At 35.9% G+C, this 16,167-nt stretch overlaps 1 protein-coding gene across 8 annotated transcripts in view; it reads right to left on the bottom strand.

Moving 5' to 3' along the window:
* The window catches only part of USP9X (ubiquitin specific peptidase 9 X-linked), a 143,286-nt gene that overhangs the window by 112,648 nt on the left and 14,471 nt on the right, over positions 1-16,167 (bottom strand). For 4 of the 8 annotated variants that reach the window (XM_004467327.5, XM_004467325.5, XM_012528543.4 and 1 more), the window contains exon 2: positions 1,386-1,437. The exons of the other annotated variants lie outside the window; for them this stretch is intronic. The gene's annotated coding sequence lies outside the window, so the exon portion shown is untranslated. The remainder of the gene's footprint in view (positions 1-1,385; positions 1,438-16,167) is intronic. 8 annotated transcript variants of the gene reach the window in all.

The raw sequence follows: 16,167 nt of genomic DNA, 5'->3' as shown, positions 1-16,167 counted from the left end.
AAACTGACAAGTCTGATACAAAATTCATATGGATATGCACGGGACTAGGAATAACCAAAACAATCTTAAAAAAGAACAGAGGTGGACTCTCACTTTCTGATTTTAAAGCTTACTACAGAGCTCTAGTAATCAAGACTGTGCGGTACTGACATACGGGTAGAGATACAGATTGATGAAATAATTAGAGTCTAGAAATACACACACAGTTATGGTCAATTCATCATCAAAGTGACAATAAATATCCTTACACCTACTTGTATACTTTTCTATTATTTCTATAGGATTATGTCCTTAAAGTGATAATAGTTTTACTTCATATAATAGGTTTCATACATTTCTTGTTAAGATGATTACAAAGTATTTTATAGTTCTTGCTTTTATTCTAAATGGAATTGTGTTTTCCATTATATATTCCAACTGGGATAGAAACTGGTATACAGGTGTTATACAGGAAGTATTTACTTTGGCATACTAATCATATTAAAACATCTTATTGAACTCTGTTCTTAATTAATTCCTCAGTTGATTTTCCTGGGTTTTCCAGATATAAAATCCTGTCATCTGCAAATAATAAAAATTCTGAATTCATCTAAAAAACAAAATAAAACCAAAGCAAGATCTTCTCCTTGAATTAAGAGTACATCAATATTTTTGTTTTTCTAAAGTATATTAACAAAACAGAAGAAATTCAGGCACACAAGAAGATATGCAAATAATGAGCAACCAAGCACATACACATGCACACAAAAAACATCAATGAAAAATTAGGAAGTGTCAAAAACTGCAACAGTTATTAAGTACAATATACATTCAATCTATTTCAAATCAAAGATATGATCAGAAGGGACAAACCAAGGGAACAGTGTACAGTAAGAGCAGAAAAAGAACCAAAAATGGAGAAAAGCCTTGGAGCAGGGGTAATAGACAAATAACAGCATTTGTGTATTTATAGTGTGCCACGTATCATTTAAAATACTCTGATCTATTAATTTACTTAATCCTCCTAACAATCTCAGAGGTAAGTACTCATTATTCCCATTTTACAGATGAAAGAATCTGAGGTACAGAAAGATTACCTTAGATGAAATAATAGGAGACAAATCGGCAAATCTATGTATTTCAAAACTGAACACACTGGTACCAAAGTCTCTGCTCTCCATCACTTTGCTGTACTACCTCACTCTTTTTATCTATTTCAGTGTTACAAAAGGAGAGACCACAGAAAGAAGGAAGAAAGAGAACGACTTCATCCTACTACTAGATGTTTGTCAGCCACTCTTGTCTAAAGGTCTCATAAAATTATCTCCCAGAAGCAGTGGGGTACACACAAAGACAAGTTTTGCAATCAGACATACATGAATTTAAATTTCTATTCTAGCACTTACTGTGTGATCTCAGGCAAAGTTTCCAAACCTCTTTGGGACTCAGTTAACTCACCTGTAAAATGAGGATACAAGGCTGTTACTGTGATGATTGTATTAGCTTTAAGTGCCAGAAAGTATCTAATACGTCTTAGTTCCCTTTCCTTTCAAATAACAGTCTACTGGAGGAGAGATGATCTAAAAACAATGATTTTTAATTTATTATTGATGATGGAACAGGACTGTTAGATCTGGAGTCAAGAAGACTAAGTCCATATGAAGTATATTCTAATAAAATACATACATACTTTTGTCATGGGATTTTGACCACATTGGCAAATGCCAGTAAGCACACAAGTTGCATTAGTTCATAAGCGATTTTTCCCCAGCACATTAACATTTTGCACACCCAAGTAATAGCATCTGAATACAAAATTGTGGGGGGGACGGGGGCGGGGAAGATACAGGTCTGGAATGGATACCCATTCACCTCATATTCCTGTTGACTAAATCTGGCCACGTGCTCAGTCTTGGAAGGTCTTGGAAGTACTTAGGTAGTTCTACCTGATTTTTATGCATTTAAGCCTTCTCTCCCTACCTCAGTAATCTCAATGCTTCCTTATAGCTTCCCCCTTTAAACAGGTTACCCATTATTTTTACTTTTCTGGGCCCCAAATTTACTAAAATTTGTCAAGAATTAAGCAACTTTCTGAGCTTTTTATAACACTATGCCTATAACAAATAATGTTTAATCTCCAAGTAACAACTTTTTTCAAGGTGGCCAATATATTTAGTTGTTGGACAGCTTTCATAGAAGAGCATGTGAAGTGTCGGACACACAGAAGACACCCAATAAATGGTAGGTATTATAACAAACACTGGATATTTCTCCCTTGAAATGCTATTTAGATTATTATCTACTCTTGACAATCCTTATCTTTGAACTTTTAGAGGCTCCATATGAATATGATTTCCAGAGGAGCCCAGGGGAAAATTATTCTCTCATCTATAAACTACCAGGATTCTCAAACTTCTGGGGAAGATGGCGGAGTAGGGAGGTACAGGATGCACTCCTCCTCCCAAGAATAGTAGACAGGCAGAAACTGTCTGAAACAACTCTTCTGGGGCTACTGAGGCCACAGGAGCACCATACAGCACCCAGGGAAGAACAGAATGGAGAGACTAATAAATTGTGGTTAAAAAAAACAAAAACAAAAACAAAAAAACCCGGAATAACTCACTCCGTGACTAATGCCAGCAATCCCCAAGTCCCCAGGCTAGCCACCTCGGGTCCAATCCCTGGCTGGCTGCTGTGGACAGAGAGGGATGTGGAAGCCCTCCTCCTCAAAAATAGGAGTGGTAGAGGCATGGCCAAGTACTGATGTTTTTTGATCAGTGGATTTAGATCACTAGGTCTGGGCTCTGAACTGCTGTTTTAGCCCACTGTGGGGAGGGACTGTCAGGGACTGTCAGAGACTGCTGTAGCCACTGTTCTAACCCCCCGACCCCAATGCGCAGATTTGGTGGAGGTTTAAAGTCACACTTATGACAGCAGGGAGCAGTCTGCTGAAGAGCACCATCTCCTGGGCATGGCAGGAAAGTGCAGCTTTGGGGAGCCGACACAAAGGCCTTTTGGCATCTTTCCTGACCATGACCCTCTCTCCAGGTCCTTTAGAACAGGTCTGCACCCCCTTTGTGGGTCCCTGGCCCTGTTTCGGCTGAGAAAAACTGACTTGGGAAAGTCCTCCCCAGGGTGACCCTCCTCCAAAAGCAGCTAAAGACAATGAAAGGAGAGGGAAAACAACAATAAACAAAACTATAGAGGAAAAAAACCCACAACAACAACAGGCAAAACAGATCAAGATTCCCTGAGTAGGAATAGGGGAAAGCAAGCTTTCTCCTGGCTGTGAAACAACTGCACAAACACGGCAATCTTAAACACTGTACCATGCAGGGCAAGAACCAAATGAAGAAGAGCTAAATAAACGATCAGTTAAACATGAGCAATTCTAGAATATGTTGAACTAAGTGTCACAGAAGAGCTGAAACACAAAGACAAGCAATAATAAAACCCCAGGCAACAAAGAGAAACTGACCTTCAGAATAAACTCATCAAGATAATTAGATGTCTAGACATTAGCAAAAAATTACAAACCATATTAAGACAGGAAGATACGACCCAGTCAAAGGAACAAATTAAAATATTGGAAACACAGAATTTGGAACTAATCCAAGATATTCAAATAAATTTCAAATAAATTCAAGGAGCTGAAAGAAAATATGGCTAAAAATATAAAAGATATTAAAAGACAATGGGTGAGCATAAAGAAGAATGTTAAAGTATGAAAATAACAGAACTTAAGGGAATGAAAGGCACAACAGAAAAGATTAAAAACCTCCCAGATTTGAAGAGGCAGAAGAAGCTAATAGCAAACTAGAAAACAGGACATTCAAAATCTTACAGACAGAAGAACAGACAGAGAAAAGAATGGGAAAAAACTGAACAGCGTCTCAAGGAATTCAATGACAGCACAAAGTGCACATACACACACACACCAGGAGTGTCCCAGAAAGAGAAGGGAAAAGGAGGAGAAAAAATATTTGAGAAAATGGCCAAAAATTTCCCAACTCTTATAAAAATACATAAATATACATGTCCATGAAGCACAATGTAATCCAGAGTAAGTCCTAATAGAACTACTCTGAGACACACACACTAATCAGCATATCAAGTGTCACAAGATAGAGAATCCTGAAAGCAGCAGGAGAAAAGTTATCCATCACATACAAGGGAACCACAAAAAGGTTAAATGTCAATTTCTCATCCCAAGCCATGGAGGAAAGAAGGCAGTAGTATGATATATTTAACATACTGAAAAAGAAAAACTGCCAGCCAAGAATTCTTTATCCTAACAAAACTGTCCTTCAAAAATGAGGGAGAGTTTAAAATTCACAGATAAACAGAAACAGAGTTCAAAAAACAAGAGATCTGCCCTATAAGAAACACTAAGGGGAATTCTGCTGGCTGAAAGGAAAGGACAGGAGAGAGAGGCCTAGAGGAAAGAACAGAAATGAAGATCATCAGTAAGAATAACTTAAAGGGTATAAAGCAAGACAAAAATAAGGTATGACATATAAAAACCAAAGAGAAAATGGCTGAAGGAAATACTGCCATTACAATAACATTGAATGTTAATAGATTAAACTCCCCAATCAAAAGGCTCAGATTGGCAGAATGGGTAAAAAAGTAAGATCCATCTGTATATTGTCTACAAAAGACTCATTACCTTAGACCCAAGGACACAAATGGGTTGAAAATGAAAGGTTAGGAAAAAAAAATTCCACACAAGCAGTGACCAGAAAAGAGCTGGAGTAGCTAGACTAATATCTGACAAAATAGACTTTACATGCAAAACTATTAATAAGAGACAAAAAGACAATATATACTAAAAAAAGGGTCAATCCACCAAAAAGAAATAACAATCTTAAATATTTATGCACCTAATCTGGGTGCCCCCCAAAATACACGAGGCAAACACTGGCAAAACTGAAGGGAGAAACAGACATCTCTAAATAACAGTTGAAGACATCAATAGAACATCCAGACAGATCAATAACAGAGAACTTGAATAAAATGATAAACTAAACCTAGCAAACATATACAAGAATACTATACCCCGAAACAGCAGGATATATATTCTTAAATGCACATGGATCATTCTCCAAAACACCACATGTGGAGTCACAAAACAAGTCTTAATAAATTCTGAAAGACCATCTTCTCTGATTATAATGGAATGAAGCTAGAAATCAATAACAGAGAATGACAAAAATCACAAATATATGGCGGTTCAACCACACACTCTTAAAACAATCAATGAGTCAAAGAAACTGTAAGAGGATTTAGTAGGTTATCTTAAGAAGGATGAAAATGAAACAACATATCAAAGCTTCTGGGATGTAGCAAAGGCAGTGCTGAGAGAGAAATTTATAGCCCTAAATGCTTACATTACAAAAGAAGACCTAACTGCACACCTGGAGAATTAGAAAAAGAACAGCAAACTAATCCCCAAGCAAGCAAAAGAAATAACAAAGAATGGAGAAAGAAATAAATGAAATTAAGAATAGGAAAAAAAAACATATAATTAGCAAAACCAAAACCTGGTTCTTTGAGAAAAAAAAAAAAAAACAATAAAATTGGCAAACCCTTACCTGGACTGACATAGAAAAAAAGAAGCAAATAAAATCAGAAATAAGATGGGGACATTATTACTGACCCCACATAAATAAAAGGGATCATAAAATGATACTAAGGAACAGCTGTATGCCAACAAATTAGACAACTTAGATGAAATGAACAAATTCCTAGAAACATACAAACAACCTAATTGGACTCTACAAGTAAACAGATTTTAATCAGTTTAGGGGAAAAAAAACCCAAACACTCCCAACAAAGAAAAGCCCAGGACCAGATGGTTTCAGAAGTGAATTCTACCAATCATTCTAAGAACAGCAATTCTGCTCAAATTCTTCAAAAACACTGAGGGAACATTACCCAACTCATTCTATGAAACCAATATTACCCTAATACCAAAGCCAGATAAAGAAATAAGAAAAATCACAAACCAATTTCTCTGATGAATACAGATGCAAAAATCCTTAAGAAAACACTTGAAAATCAAGTCCAACAGCACATTAAAAGAACTATACACCATGATCAAGTGGGGTTTATCCCAGGTATGGAAGGTAATATACCTCTTTAATAATCGAAGGGAAAAAACTACAGAATCATCTCCGTTGATGCAGAAAAGGCATTTGACAAAATCCAGCATACTTTCTTGATAAAAATACTTCAAAGTATAGGAATACAAAGAAACTTCACAATAAAGGGCATACATGAAAAACCCACAGCTAACATCAAACTCAATGGTGAACAACTGAAAGCTTTTCCCATAAGATCTGGAGCAAGACTAGGATGCCCTACTGTCACCACTGTTGTTCAACATTGTGCCAGAAATTCTAGCTAGAGCAGTTAAGAAAAATAAAAGGTATCCACATTGGAAAGGAAGAAGTAAAACTTACACTATTTGTAGATGGCATGACCCTATTATATAGGAAGTCCCAAAAAATCTACAACAAAGCTACTGGAGCTAATAAATGTGTTTATTAGCAAAGTGGCGAGACATAAGATCAACAAGCAAAATTCAAGTGTTTCTATATACTAGTATTGATCAATCTAAGGAGGGAATCAAGAAAAAAAATTCCTTTTACTTACAATAGCAACTAAACGAATCAAAAATCTAGGAATAAATTCAACCGAAGATGTAAAGGACCTGTACATAAAAAGCTACAAAACACTGCCAAAAGAAATCGAAGAAGACCTAAATGAATGGAAGGACATCCTGTGTTCATGTAATGGAAGACTAAGTATCATCAAAATGTCAGTTCTACCCAAACTGATTTAAAGATTCAATGCAACCCCAATCAAAATTCTTGCCTCCTTTGCAGAAGTGGAAAAGCCAATTATGAAATTTATCTGGAAGGGAAGGCATCCCAAATAGGCAAAAACATCTTGAAAAAGAATGAAGCTGGAGGACTTATACTTCCTGGCTTTAAAGCATATTGGGGAGGCGGATTTGGCCCAACGGATAGGGCATCCGCCTACCATATGAGAGGTCCAAGGTTCAAATCCAGGGCCTCCTGACCTGTGTGATGAGCTGTTCCATGCACAGTGCTGATGCACGCTAGGAGTGCCGTGCCACACAAGGGTGTACCCCACGTAGGAGAGCCCCACGCGCCAAGGAGTGTGCCCCATAAGGAGAGCCGCCCAGCACAATAAAAGTGCAGCCTGCCCAGGGTGGCACCACACAAACGGACATAGCAAGATGACACAACAAAAAGACACAGATTCCTGCAGAAGAACACACAGGGAATGGACAGAGAGAGCAGACAACTGGAGGGAAAGGGAGAAAAATAAATAAATTAATCTTTTTAGAAAATAAATAAAGCATGGGAAAGCAAGAGTGGTCAAAACAGTATGGTACTGACATAAAGATGGATACACTGACCAATGGAATGAAGTTAAGAGTTCAGAAATAGACCTTCAACCTATATGGCCAATTAATATTTGACAAGGATGCCAAATCCACACTCAGCTGGGACAGAATAGTCTCTCTAACAAATGTTGGGAGAAATGGATATCCATATGCAAAGGAATTAAAAGAGGACCCCTATCTCACATTTCATATAAAAAAGACCTAAATAAGAGCCAGAACCATAAAGCACAAGAAAGAAAAAATAGATAAATGGGACCTCCTCATAATTAAGTACTTTTGTATTTCAAGAAAGCGAAAAAGTAGTCTACTCAATGAGAGAAAATATTTAGAAGTCAGATATCCAATAAAGGTTTAAGTAAGTATAAAGAAGTCATACATGGGAAGCAGATGTGGCTCAAGCAACTGAGCTCCCACCTACCACATGGGAGGTCCTGGGTTTGGTTCCTAGTGCCTCCTGGAGAATGTAAGACAGCAAGCTGGTACGGCAAGCTGACACAAGAAGATAACATAACAAGAAGACACAAAGAGGAAACACAATGAGAGACACAACAAAGGAGGGGGTAGAGGTGACTCAAGCAATTGAACATCTCTCTCCCACATGGAAATCCCAGGTTCAGTTCCTGGTGCCTCCTGAAGAGCAGACGAGCAGACACAGAGCACACAGAGAATGGACAGAGAGCACAGACAGTGAGCTCAAACAACGGTGGGTAGGGGTGGGATAAAAAATATTTAAAAATAAATAAGTCTGCCTAGCTCTTAAAAAAAAAAGTCATATAACTCAATAAAAAGACAAACCCAATTAAAAAATGGGCAAAAGACTTTAAGACAGTTTTCCAAACTGGAAATATAAATGGCTAAAAAGCACATGAGAAAATGCTCATCACTAGCTCGTAGGGAGATGCAAATCAAAACCACAATGAGGTACCATTTCATACCCAGAATGGCCACTATTTAAAAAAACACACACACACAAGTGTTTGAGAAGATTTGGAGAAATAGAAACAGTCACTCACTGCTGGTGGAAATGTAAAATGGGGCAGCCACAGCTACCATGGAAAACAGTTTCTCAAGAAGGTCAGTATAGAACTACCATATGATCCAGCAATCCCGCTATTAGGTATATACACAGAAATACTGAAAGCAGAGACGTAAACAGACATTTGCACACCGATATTCACAGCGGTATTATTCACAATTGCAAAAAAGGGAAGAAGCCCAAGTGTCCATCAGCCAACGAATGGATAAACAAAATGTGGTAAATACATACAATGGAAAATTATTTAACTCCAAGAAGGAATGAAGTTCTGATATATGCAACATGGATGGACCTTGAGGACAATATGTTGAGTGAAATAAGCCAGATACAAAAAGACAAATATTCTATGATCTCACTGACATGAGCTAATTATATAATAATCAAACTCAGAGTTATAATCTAGAATATAGGTTACCAAGAGATAGAATGGGAGTAGAGAATAGGGAGGTGATGCTTCATTTGTACAGAATTTCTATTTAGGTTGATTGTAAATGGTTACAAATGGATAGGTGATAGTAGCACAATATTAGGAATATAACAGAGCTGAATTATATGTGTGAATGTGGTTGAAAGGGGATGTTTTCTGTCATGTTTGTTACTAAAAGTTCTAAAATATGGGATTGTAAAAGACAGTGAACCCTGTGATGAAGACAACTGTGGTTAATATTACAAATGTAAGAATGTTCTTTCATGAACTGTAACAAATCACATCACTACTACAAGGTGTTAATTACAGAATGGTATATGGGGGGAAATATACCTAATGCAAACTATGGACTACAATTAACAGTAATATTTTAATATTCATTCACCAATTTAAACAAAGGTCCCATACCAATGTAAAGTGTCAACAAAAGGGTGATATAAGGGAATGTTATATTTTTACATGACTTATGTAAACCTACAACTGCTCTAATTTTTAAAAAATTACAATAATTAAAAATAAACATTATGCTAAGTGAAAGAAACTTAGCTACAGCATATGGTATGATCCCATTTGAGTAAAACGTAAATACAAATAAATCTATAGAGAAAGAATTTAGATTAGTAGGGATGGGGAAAGATAAAGGGATTGAGAGGTGACTGCTAAGAGGGGTATGGGGTTTTTCTTTTGCGAGTAATAAAAATGTTCTACAATTGACTGTGGTGATAAATGCACAACTCTGATCAATAAAAGCCACTGATGGTATAGATTGGATGGAATGTGAATATATCTCAATAAAACTGCTAAAAGAAAGAATTACTAGGATCTCTACTGATATACATGACAGTTGTTTACATTAATCTTTTAAATGAATAGCCTCAATAGTTTCATTAATATAGCTGTTTTTATTATTCTATTGCATTAACACATAATCATACCATACTTGAAAATTACTATGTTCTACCTTTTTAAAAGGAACTTTCAAATCAAAGGATCTTTTCCATCCATAAGACAATTAGCACAGTACTCCTATTGGAACTTGTGCTGGCTGTTAAAAAATATATTAATAGGGAGAGTAAGGAAACCAGTAACATCGCCAAAATTATGCAGTGCTATACAAATTACTAATTATCTGTTGAATGAAAGAACAAATGAGTCATTCGAAAAGGTAGAAATATAAGTATCTTTTTCAGTTCATAAACAGGAAAATAATAATCTAGTAAATATGGCGATGGAACCCCAACTTCAGTCATCTGACTCCCAGTGCCAGGTTTCCATCAACAATACTAGGCTAGCTCAAGCTTGCTAATTCTGGTCCTAGCTTAACAAAACTTTTAAAAACTAATTTAAATTACTTTCTATTTTAATGTTCCTTAAATACATGGAGAAATGACATCAGGACTAAACTCCCTATGCTTACTGCTCTCAAACAACTGCAAAACCAAAACAAATTTACAACCTAAATACAAACAAAACTATTAATATTAATATAATACGACAGATGGCAGCATATTACTAACTGCTAAGACATGGGCTCCTTTGAGTTTTGCATGGCTATTCTACTACCATCATATGCCCTGTGGGAGATTCAGCTCTCCTTCTGCTTGAATTACTACACACTCTGCAATGTGTGCTATGATAGCACATTTGCTCTTGGCACCAAGACATCATTTATGTGTTAAGTAGACCTCTGTTGTTCTCATTATCACCCAAATCAGGTGCTACAACAGAGCACCAATACATTAAAAACACAAAGCCAATGTAAGTACTGAAATGGTGTGCCAGTTCATTATAAGGCAATCACCTAGGTAGACCAAAATAAATAGTATATTAAAAATGAAAAGAAAAGAAACCCAAGTTTGAGAAACATTTAACTTAAGCATAAAAGGTGCACCAACAATAATTAGAAGGATAGAGCCTTGCAGAGAATGGGAGGGGGTACTCAGATATTAAGATTTGGAAATTAACTGCTCCAAATGCAGGATATTTTACATCTAATCTCTCTTTGAGCATTTTCCGTTATAACACTGAGAAGCCCATTGCTGTCAAAAGAAAGGTCTCTCTTATAACGAGACAAAAATCTATTTCCCTTGTCACTGTGACCTACTGGCTATAGTTTAGCCAAGTGGAACAAAAAGTTGTTCACTATCTTCTACACTATAATCCTTCAAATATTGAGATTTATGGTGTACACACCCACCACACCCTCCTGGGTTTCTTTTCAAGAGGAAATATTTTCACTTAAATATTAATTTTATTTATTAAACCCCTGCCAACTATATGAGATCCTAATAAATTTTATTCCCTAAACAAATCAGCATATTAACGAACAAGTTAGCAATGTTGACTTAAAATATCAGACCCAAGTCACATACCAAACGTCACAGAAGGTATGCCTACCTCAGTCTACTCTTTACTGAAAAGACAAGTTAAAGCAAAAAACTAAGGTTATGTCAATAGCTTTTTACCAATCTTTATCAAAATTAGCACTTATAGAAGTTACTAATCGAATCATGAAAGGCTGGTCCAACAAATCTGAAAGCAAATTATCTTATTTCATTTAGTTAGTATTTTAGGCAAGGCAGGTTATTAATAAACAGTTTGAATATTTACCTGGTGAATGCACTTTTACCTGGATCTTCTGTAAGAATGGTTGAGCCACAAATGTAGAAAGGAATTTGAAAAAGGAAACCAAAAAATTTGACATTTCTTTTAGTGAATGAAATTATCTTCACTACATTTTTTACTATAATATATAACCTGGAGATAAAATTCGCCTATCAACAAATCTTAAAGTGTAAAAGTCAATTAAAAAAAAATCATCACGATAATCAATTTTAGAACATTTCAACAACATACAAAGAAAGCCTGTACCCATTAGCAGTAGCTCCCCATTCCCTCCACCCTTCCCACAAGCTTTAGGCAACAACTATTCTACTTTCTGACTATGAATTTGACTATTATGGACATTTCATATGAATGGTATCAAATGATATGGGGTCTTCTGTGACTATCTTCTTTCGCTTAGTATGTTGTTGTCAAGGTTCATCTATGTTGTAGCATGTATCAGTGCTTAATTTTTTATTGCTGAATTAATATTCTACATAATATATGGATATGCATTTTATTTATTCATTCATCAGTTAGTGGACATCTAGATTGTTTCTTTAAGAGTTCTGTACATATAGATTAAAGGGGATCTAAGAGAAAAAGTATTCTCTGAAGTTTGTATGTCTTTGGACAACAACCCTAAAAGTTCAAAATAACATTGTACAGTCTACCATGAAGGCTAATATTTGAATCTATAGGAGAAAAAAAAAAAGTGGAAGCTATACGAAGTTAATGAAAATGACTCTAAAGAATACAAATTGGAAGCAAAATGGAAAGATCCAACATTAAAAATTTTAAATGTTATTTACAAAATACTAAAAAATAAAACATTTAAATACCATTATGGCACTTTCTCCTCATATTATGTAGATATTTTTTAAAACAGAAGCCAGCAATTTTGTGATAGATAACATGGAAAATTAGAAGCAGGAGCACTAAAAAAGCAAGGGGGAGCAGATTTGGCCCAACGGATATGGCATCCATCTACCACATGGCAAGTCCAAGGTTCAAAGCCAGGGCCTCCTGGTCCGTGTGATGAGCTGGCCCACACACAGTGCTGATGTGTGCAAGAAGTGTGCAAGAAGTGCCGTGCCACGCAGGGGTGGGAGTCCCTTGCATAGGGGAGCCCCACGCGCAAGGAGTGTGCCCCAATAAAGAGAGCCATTACCAAATGGGACTTATCTCAGAAATACAAAGGTGGTTTAAAATAAGAAAATTGGGGGGGGGGGGGAGAAATAAATATTTTTTTAAAATTTTAAAAAATAAGAAAATCTATCAATGTAATATACTGCATTAAGAGAACAAAGGGAAACAATCATCTCAACGGATGAAAACCATCTGAAAAATCCAACACCCTGTCAGAAAACTGGAAGAAGGAATGTCCTCATCATCATAAAGGGTATTTAAGAAAAACCCAAGGCTAAGAGAAAGCTGAAAGCTTTCCCCTTAAGAAAAGGATGCCCTGCTTTGAATAAATCCAACATTTACTCAAAGTTCTGACTAGAACAACTAGGCCAGACAAAAAAGAAATAAAAAGCATCCAAACTGGAAAGGAATAAGTAAAACTATCTTCAGTCCCAGATGATATGACCCATCACATAGAAAACCCCAAAGAATCCACAAAGAAGTGATTGGAGGGAGTAGACGTAGCTCAAGTGGTTCAGCACCAGTGTCGCATGTACAAGGTACGGGTTGAGTCCCCAGTACCTCCTAAAAAAAACTAAATAAATAAACCAACTCTCATTGGGGAGCAAATGGAGCTCAGTGGTTGAGTGCCTGATTCCCATGTATGAGGTCCTGGGTTCAATCTCCAATACCTCAAAAAAAAAAAAAAAAAAAGAGTAACTGGAGCTAATAAACTTAGGTTCAGCAAAGTAGCAGGGTACAAGATCAACATGCTAAAGTCAGTAATGTTTCTCTACACCAGCAACTAACAATCCAAAAAAAGTTAAGAAAACAATTACATTTATAATACCATCTGGAAGAACAAAACTAAGAATAAATTTAACAATGGAAAGACTAACACACTGCAAACTACAAAATATTGCCGAAAGAAATTAACACCCTAAATAAATGAAAAGGCATCCTACGTTCGTAAATTAAAAGACGGTCATTAAGATGTCAATACTATCCCAAGTGATCTACAGATTCAGTGCAATTCCTATCAAAATTCCAATGGCATTTTCTACAGAAAGGAAAAGGCCAATCCTCAAAAATTCATGTGGAATCGAAATGGGCCCTGAAAAGCCAAAACAATCATAAAAAATAACATTGTTGAACCTCACACTTCTCAATTTCAAAACTTACCACAAGGCTAGAGTAATCAGAACAGTGTGATAGTGGCATAAGCATAGAAATATCAGACCAATGGAATAAAACTGAGTTTAGAAGTAAACCCATACATCTACAGCCAAATGATTTTTTGACAAGTATACTAAGTCCATTCAATTGGGAAAGAAAAGTCTCTTCAAAAAATGGTGCCTAGACAACTGGATATCCACATGCAAAAGAATGAAGTTACACACCTACTTCACGTCACATATAAAAATGAGCTAAAACTAGAACAATGACCTAATATGAAGGCTAAAATCACATAACTTAAAAGAAAACATAGGTAATCGAGAGTATGTCAAAATTAAAAACTTTCATGCCTCAAAGGACCTCTATCACATCAAAGTAAGACAACCTACAAAATGGGAAAAAGTATTTGGAAACCACATATCCAATAAGGGTTTAATATCCATAATATATAAAGATATCCTACAACTCAATAAAAAAAAACTTTTCAAAAATGTGCAAAGGAGTTGAACAGACATTCCTCCAAAGAAGAGATACGAATGGCCAAAATGTATATGAAACAATTCTCTACATCATTAGCTATTAGGGAAATGCAAATCAAAGCTACAATGAGATACCATTTCATATCCACTAGAATGTTACCATTTTAAAAATGAAAAATAAGTGTTGGAGAGAATGTGGAGATATAGGTTCATTCATTGTTGGTGGGAATGTACAATGGTGCAGCCACTGTGGAAGACAATTTGGAGGTTCCTCGGAAAGCTCAGTATAGAATTACTGGCAATCCCACATCCAAGTATTGATCTAAAAGAAATGAAAACAGGGACTCCCAAAAGATATCTGCATACAAATGTTTACAGCGGCATTATTTACAATTGCCAAAAGATGGAAACAACCCAGCAAATCAATCCATCAACAAATGAATGGATAAACAAAACGTGGGGTAGATATACATACAATGGAAGATTATTCAGCCGTAAAAAGGAATGAAGTTCTGGTACATGCAACAATATGGCTGAACCTTGAAGACACCAAGTTAAGTGAGATAAGTCAGAAATAAGGACTAATATTATATGACCTCATTGATGAAATAACTAGAATAAAATTATTCATAGTCAGAAACTAGAATATAGGGTAGAGAGAGGTAGTGAATGGGGAGTTAATGCTCCCCATTAATTGGTACAGAGTTTCTGCTTGGGGTGATGGAAAAGTTTTGGTAATAGATGTTGCTGGTGGTAGCACAATACTGTGAATGTAATTAGGAGCACTGAGTTATATAACTGAATGTGGTTAAAAGGAGAAATTTTAGGTTGCATACATGTTACTAGAATTTTTTTAAGCCATACAAGGAACCCTAATGTAAACTATGAACTACAGTTAACAGTACAATTATAAAAATGTGCTTTCATCAATTGTTAATTGTTTACACCAACGCAAGGTGTTAATAATAGGATGATACACAGGAACTCTATTTTATGCATGATTTTTCTGGAAACCCACAACTTCTCTAATTAAAAAAAAAATTGTTTTTAACTATTTAGAGAATTCACTCAACTTATGATTTTGAGCTACAAAAGACTTCAAGCTACTTACTAGCCAAGCTGCAGAATTTATAGATAAGCAAAAGAACCAAACAGCTAAATGACCAATAAGCGTAAGAAAAGATTCTAAACATCATTAGGCATGGGGAAATGCTTAAGCAGCCAGGAGATACCGCTAAATTCCCACCAAAATGGCTAAAAGTATTGATAAAGGAAGTAGATCAATACGAACTACACTGCTAGTGGAGTCTAAATCAACTCCTTGGGAAATTTGGCAGTATTTGCTATAACTAAATACACATATACCCTACAATCTAGCAATTCCATTACTGGGTATATACCAAAAGACCTAGACATTAATTACATTCATGAATTATATGAGTGAAAACACTAAACCCAGATGTCCATCGACAGTGGAATGGGTAAATAAATCATGATTTATACAATGGAATACTATACACAGAGCTGAAAAGAATGAATTGTACTTAGCAAAAGCAGCCAGAAACAAGACACTACATTGTATTTTTCCATCTACATAAATGTAAAAATAGGTGTAACTAATTCACTGTGCGATAAGAGGTCAAATTGTTGGAGGGTGGAGGAGAACTAAGGGGGAAAGTCATGAGAGGGCCTTTTGGGGTGCTGGAAATGTTCTATATCTTGATCTGAGTGGTGGTTATAAAGAGGTATATATTTGTAATAGTTTATCAAGCTATATACTTCAGATGCGTACTTTACTGTATGTAAATTATACCTCAAAAAGTAAAAATGTATAGTATGTAAGCCACTCAAAATGTATAGTATGTAAGCCAAACTTCCCTTGGCTGTCCAAGGCACTGGT

The sequence above is a fragment of the Dasypus novemcinctus genome, chromosome X (assembly GCF_030445035.2).
Source record: "Dasypus novemcinctus isolate mDasNov1 chromosome X, mDasNov1.1.hap2, whole genome shotgun sequence".
NCBI lineage: Eukaryota > Metazoa > Chordata > Mammalia > Cingulata > Dasypodidae > Dasypus > Dasypus novemcinctus.
This window is presented reverse-complemented; position numbering and strand designations above follow the sequence as displayed.